This window comes from Nerophis ophidion, linkage group LG27 (assembly GCF_033978795.1).
Source record: "Nerophis ophidion isolate RoL-2023_Sa linkage group LG27, RoL_Noph_v1.0, whole genome shotgun sequence".
NCBI lineage: Eukaryota > Metazoa > Chordata > Actinopteri > Syngnathiformes > Syngnathidae > Nerophis > Nerophis ophidion.
In genome coordinates, this window is record NC_084637.1 from 32,922,005 (window position 1) to 32,929,504 (window position 7,500).

The 7,500-nt window shown below is 39.8% G+C and overlaps 1 protein-coding gene across 17 annotated transcripts in view; it reads right to left on the reverse strand.

Annotated features, from left to right (window-relative positions):
• Positions 1 to 7,500, reverse strand: part of LOC133544455 (peripheral plasma membrane protein CASK-like) — a 103,859-nt gene that overhangs the window by 28,343 nt on the left and 68,016 nt on the right. The window lies entirely within an intron of this gene.

Genomic DNA, 7,500 nt, shown 5'->3' on the forward strand with positions numbered 1-7,500 from the left:
CAGGTGACAGGAGAAGCATTAATGCTAAAGTTAAAGACCAGCCCATGCACCATCACAGGCTGTGTGTCAGGCAGGGGCTTTAAAGAGTGTGTGGCTTACTGTAATCCTCTCAGGTCCACAGTCATGTCACTGGCTCATTGTCATTGACAAACACCACTACTACAGTCGCTGCCGCCGCCAAAGGCTCACATGTGCCCGTTGGCACGGCAACATGCTCGCTAAAAGCCAAACAGCTGTCTCTAAACCTTTTGCTCAACCCTCTACTCTTTCTACCCAAAAGGGACCTCATAAAAGTGTCGGAATTCAGCAATCTTTTTTTTTTTTTTACTTACAATGCTTAAAATATTTTGCCAATTTCAGATTTAGATTTTTTTTTTAATGTATTGTGGATATTTTGTCAGAAATACAACTTTTTTTATTGTGGAAAAATGCAGAATATGCAATATGAAAAATAAAAGAAATAAAAAGAAAGAAGTTGCATGGTTTAATATTTAGGGTTGGGTTGTTCGAGCCTTTTGAATTATATCAATATATTATTATTATACTACAATACAGTGGTTCTCAACCTTTTTCAGTGATGTACCCCCTATGAACATTTTTTTAATTCAAGTACCCCGTAATCACAGCAAAGCATTTTTGGTAAAATAAATAAATTTTAAAAAAAGATAAAAAAGTAAAATACAACACTTTGTCATCAGTTTCTGATATAATGAAATTGTATAACAGTGCAAAATATTGCTCATTTGTAGTGGTCTTTCTCAAAGTTTTTGGAAAAAAATATATAAAAATAACTAAAAACTTGTTGAAAAATAAACAAGTGATTCAATTATAAATAAAGATTTCTACACGTAGAAGTAATCATCAACTTAAAGTGTCCTCTTTGGGGATTGTAATAGAGCTCCGTCTGGATTCATCAACTTCATTCTAAACATTTCTTCACAAAAAAATAAAGCTTTAACATCAATATTTATGGAACATGTCCACAAAAAAGTCTAGCTGTCAACACTGAATATTGCATTGTTGCATTTCTTTTCCCAGTTTATGAGCTTACATTCATATTTTGTTAAAGTATTATTCAAGAAATAGATATGAAGGATTTTTTAATTGTTACTATTTTTTTAGAATATTTAAAAAAAATCTCACGTACCCCTTGGCATACCTTCAAGTACCCCCAGGGGTGCGCGTACCCCCATTTGAGAACCACTGGTATAAACTACTCAAAAGCACTTTACATCGTGAAACCCATTATTTACATCTTTAAGCTACATTTAAACCAGTGTGGGTGGCACTGGGTGCAGGTGAATTACCATGAATTGATTAACGTGGACCCCGACTTAAAAAAGTTGAAAAACTTATTGGGGTGTTACCATTTAGTGGTCAATTGTACGGAATATGTACTGTACTGTGCAATCTACTAATAAAAGTATCAATCAATCAATCAAAGGTGGGTAAAGTGTCTTGCCCAACTGACTATGATGGTGGAAGCGGGGATCGAACCTGGAACCCTCATGTTGCTGGCACAGCCACTTTACCAACCGCCCCACAATAGGAAGATTGAATAGGAAAATAATTCATGAAAACATTAGTTTTTATAGACTAGACCAAAAAGATGATTCTGTACGGTGCCAACCTACTGAGCGAGAAAGACTAAGAGCAGGCAGGACTTGGTTGAGCTATTTAGTTCACGTAAGTCGTAAATAAATATCACTGACCAAGACATTTTTTTTACTGCTTTTCAGAGTTTTGATGGCAGTTTACCTCATGTAGGCTCACAAAGCTCTGCAAAATGGTTTTCTGGCACAATCTGTTGGCTAAAAAAGCCAACAATATTTTCTTGTTTTTTCAATCAATTAATTGGTGGTCATGGAACAATTGTAATACACAGTACAATGATTACTGCAGTCTGTGAAAAAAAGCAGTTATAATGGGAGTAATGAGGCTGAAATAGTTCCTAAGACAAAGTGCATCCATCCATCTTTTTTCGCTTATCCGAGGTCGGGTCGCGGGGGCAGCAGCCTAAGCAGGGAAACCCAGACTTCCCTCTCCCCAGCCACTTCGTCTAGCTCTTCCCGGGGGATCCCGAGGCGTTCCCAGGCCAGCCGGGAGACATAGTCTTCCCAACGTGTCCTTGGTGTTCCCCGTGGCCTCATACAGGTCGGACGTTCCCGAATCACCTCCCTAGGGAGGCGTTCGGGTGGCATTCTGACCAGATGCCAAAACCACCTCATCTGTCTCCTCTCCATGTGGAGGAGCAGCGGCTTTACTTTGAGCTCCTCCAGGATGACAGAGCTTCTCACCCTATCTTTTAGTGAATTATATTTATATAGCGCTTTTCTCAAGTGACTCAAAGCGCTTTACATAGTGACACCCAAATATCTAAGTTACATTTAAACCAGTGTGGGTGGCACTGGGAGCAGGTGGGTAAAGTGTCTTGCCCAAGGACACAACGGCAGTGACTAGGATGGCGGAAGCGGGAATCGAACCTGCAACTCTCAAGTTGCTGGCACAGCCACTCTACCAACCGAGCTATGCCGCCCTCTCTAAGGGAGAGACCCACCACCCGGCGGAGGAAACTCATTTGGGCCGCTTGTCCCCGTGATCTTGTCCTTTCGGTCATGACCCAAAGCTCATGACCATAGGTGAGGATGGGAACGTAGATCGACCAGTAAATTGAGAGCTTTGCCTTCCGGCTCAGCTCCTTCTTCACCACAACGGATCAATACAGCATCCGCATTACTGAAGACGCCGCACCGATCCACCTGTCGATCTCACCATCCACTCTTCCCTCACTCGTGAACAAGACTCTGAGGTACTTGAACTCCTCCACTTGGGGCAAGAGAAAGAGTGTCAATCCTATTCTAACGACGTTGCAATCAAAAACACAATGCAATTTTACAAAACTAAATTAAAAACAATTCCTTGGCAAAATTACAGACCACTAAATTTCAAACTGAACAATCATATTACATAAAGATAGGGGTTTAACGGTACACAAAAATTTCGGTTCGGTACGTATCTCGGTTTAGAGGTCACGGTTCGGTTCATTTTCGGTACAGTAAGAAAACAACAAAATATAAATGTTTTGGTTATTTATTTACCAAATTTGTAAACAATGGCTTGATCCTTTTAACATTGGGAACACTATAATAATTCTGCCCACGTTGATCCACATTAAACTGCCTCAAGTTGTTGCTCAGATGAAATAAAATGACACAACTTTTCTTCTACATATAAAAAGTGCAACATTAAACAGTTTCAAGTCAACTCATCATGCTTAATTTATTACAGCATTGGGGAATCCTGTAGTTGACTTTTATTATGTAAATGTTATATTTTTATCAACATGTGATAGCAGGGACCCTGCCATTCAAAACTAGGCTGCTACATTACTAAAGATTCATGTAACTACAGCTGAAAATTCATCCCTGACCACCATGGAGTTTATTTAGGCTTTATGATGCACTTGAATTATTTCATAGACTATCAGAAATTATTTTATACACTATCAGAGACAGAAACTCTTCATTTAAAATAATGTCCTTTTTTGCTGCTTCAACACACCTCAATCAACACTGTCCGTAACACACACACACACACACACACGCGCGCACACACACACACGGACATCGCAAAATGAGTTAACGTTTCTCTAAAAACTAACTAGCCTTCACCTAAAGCCAGGACTGCGAGTGAGCTGAGCTGCAGTTTGTTTCCAGAAGGTCAACGGGCTCATAGTGATGTTTAGAAAGTAGTTGACTTGGAATATAATTTGGAGAGAGTGAGTTGCTCCCCTGCTAAAGACCTATCTGCTCGACATCGACACTGAAGACCTGACGACATGCGCTCTGAATACACATTGTTGATTGGCTTTGTATGTAACCAATCAGATGGTTGTGTGGGCGGGACAATGCAGGGTGCTGTGTACAGACAGAGACAGAGGCAGAACGGAGCGGAGCAGCTTGTTAAGACTTTAGCATAAGCGGCGACTTCATATGTTCGTGTGGAACTCGTTCGGTATTCCTCCGCACCGAACTGAAACCCCCGTACCGAAACGGTTCAATACAAATACACGTACCGTTACACCCCTACATAAAGAACACAAGTTTTGGACTGTAGAGTTTCACAAAGGTTACATTTAAATGAACATGCCTGTGCAGGAAGAATACAATTGTTTAATTTCAGACTACCGTATTTTTCGGACTATAAGTCGCAGTTTTTTTCATAGTATGGCCGGGGGTGCGACTTATACTCAGGAGCGACTTATGTGTGAAATTATTATTGAAATGGCTCGATGTGTCTTGTTCAAGTCAATGATTCGGTTTTTTTCAGATCCGTGCTGAGTACCTTTGACTTTCCCATTGTCGCGTTTGTAACCGAGTCTAATGACTGCTAACAGCAGACAGATGCTGAGAGCATCCTTTTAAAAATTTTTTAAAAAAATCACATGCACAAGCCTCTTGACCAATTCTTCAAATAAAACCGCACCGCAGATAGCTTTCAGCCCTGTGGAACACAATGGATTCAATTTATAATAACATTATTTACACAGGTTAGCAGTGATGATTATCATACTTAATAGTTTAGAAGGCATGCATGTCCACAAAGTGTACAAATTAGTTCAGTATTTTTCCGACTATAAGTCGCAGTTTTTCTCATAGTTTGGCCGGGGGTGGGACTTATACTCAGGAGTGATTTATGTGTGAAATTATTAACACATTATCGTATTGTTGCTATTTTTTAAATATTTTTTAAAAATCTCACGTACCCCTTGGCATACCTTCAAGTACCCCCAGGGGTACACGTTGAGAACCACTGGCATAAACCTTTATAAAACAGGCTACATATCTTTTTCAACTTAAATGTAAAAATGCACATTAATATTAAAAAAATAAGATTTACCTTAAAACTACATATAAAACTGATAGATTGTTAGTATGGACATAGACTTTTATACAACAAGCTACGTATATAATGAAAGATAATTACCGTAGTTTTCGGACTATAAGTCGCAGTTTTTTCATAGTATGGCCGGGGGTGCGACTTATACTCCGGAGTGACTTATGTGTGAAATTATTAACACATTACCGTAAAATATATAAAATAATATTATTTATCTCATTCGCGGAAGAGACGAAGAAAATGTCAGCAATCGTCACACACACGTCAGCAATTGTCACATAGACATCAACCAATAAGAATTTGGCGGTGGAGGGTCATGGCAGAAGTGCATTGTGGGTAATGGGATGCTAACTGCTATATGCTATATCAGGGGTCGGGAACCTTTTTGGCTGAGAGAGCCATGAAAGCCAAATATTTCAAAATGTATTTCCATGAGAGCCATATAATATTTTTTAACACTGAATACAACTAAATGCGTGCATTTTTAAGTAAGACCAACATTATAGAGTATAATAAGTATCTTATTCTTTTTAATAACATTGTTATCCTAAAAGTTAACCAATAATAAACATAATACTTCTTTCCATTAATGCGACATCTTGAACAGGTGCGATAGAAAATGGAGGGTTGGATTAAAATGCATGACAATGTTTTATAATTAGAATTTTATTTTTAACACTGTGATTACCAGCAGAAATATTAATTACTTATCGTGTTAAGCAATGTCAGCTAAGATTTATCTGAGAGCCAGATGCAGTCATCAAAAGAGCCGCATCTGGCTCTAGAGCCATAGGTTCCCTACCCCTGCGCTATATGTTACTGCCGTAGCTATTAAAATGGATCATTTCATCGTTGGCGGTAACTTATAAAAACTGAGAAGGGCTGAACCAAAATGGCGTTGAAAAGGAAATCATGTACTGCAGATTACAAGCTGGACGTAGTGAAATATGCAGCAGAAAAGGACAAGAGGAAGCGGCGCATACCTTTGGAGTTGGCAGAGTTGTTTAGAAGCGACATCGAGGAAGAAGATTTCATGGGATTTATGGATTAGGAGTGAGAGATAGTTTGGTAAAGGTATAGCATGTTCTATATGTTATAGTTATTTGAATGACTCTTACCATAATATGTTAGGTTAACATAGCAGTTGTTTATTTATGCCTCATAGTCTATTCTCTGTGTTGGATTTTATCAAATAAATTTCCCCCAAAAATGCGACTTATACTCCAGTGCGACGTATACCGTATTTTCTGCGCTATAAACCGCACCTAAAAACCAAAAATTTTCTCAAAAGATGACAGTGCGGCTTATAACCCGGTGCGCCTTATATATGTATTAATATAAATATTTATTTTCACAGAGTTTAGGTTTCGCAACTACGGTAAACAGCCGCCATCTTTTTTCCCCGTAGAAGAGGAAGCGCTTCTTCTTCTACGGTAAGCAACCGCCAAGGTAAGTGCCCGCCCGCCTGGAAAGAGGAAGCGCTTCTTCTTCTACGGTACGCAACCGCCAAGGTAAGCACCCGCCCCCGTAGAAGAAGAAGCGCGCGGCTAATCTGATTCATTTCATTTGTGTGTTTCTGTAAAGACGACCACAAAATGGCTCCTCCTAAAAGACACGCGTACAACGCAGAATTCAAACTGAAGGCAATAAGTCACGCAGAAGAACACGGAACTAGAGCAGCAGCGAGAGAATTGAACATAAATGAATCAATGGTGCTTAGGTGGAGGAAGCAACAAGATGACCTGCGCCAAGTAAAGAAGACAACACAGAGTTTGAGGGAACAAAGCAAGATGGCAACAGTTGGAGGACAAACTGGAACAGTGGGTAGTTGAGCAGAGAGCAGCAAGCAGAAGTGTCAATACCATCACTATTCCAATGAAGGCAACAGCGCCAGCAAGCGACCTTCACTTAGATGATTTTAAAGGTGGTCCTTCTTGGTGTTTCCGCTTCATGAAAAGACGCAATCTCTCCATCCGCACACGGACTACTATTTCACAGCAACTGCCAAAAGACTTTCAAGAAAAGCTGGCTACTTTCCACGCATATTGTAAAAACAAGATAGCTGAAAAAAGATCCGGCCAGGAAGGCAGGATTCATGGAACTGCCGGACAACAACAGCGACACTGACTCTGATGACTTCGACGAGACGGAGCCCGCCATTTTGGATGCCGTATTCGCCCAATTTTTTAATTCAGACACCGAAGAAGAAGAATTCGAGGGATTTATGGATGAGGAATAACTTTTGAAGGTGAGCTTTAAATGTTTATTTTGTGTGCTGTGACATTAACGTTCGAGCAAAGTTGAGTTATTGATGTTGCTATTGCTCTGCAATATTTTGAGTGTTACTATTGTTGTGATTGCACATTCTCACACTGGTTTGTATTATTAAAGTTTGACTGACCTATCTGACTGTTTTTTTGACATTCCCTTTAGCGCAGCGTGGGCGCGGCTTATGACCCGGTGCGGCTTATAGGTTTACAAAGTTTTTAAATATGCCATTCATTGAAGGTGCGGCTTATAACACGGGGCGGCTTATAGCGCGGAAAATACGGTATATGTTTTTTTCCTTCTTTATTATGCATTTTCAGCCGGTGCGATTTA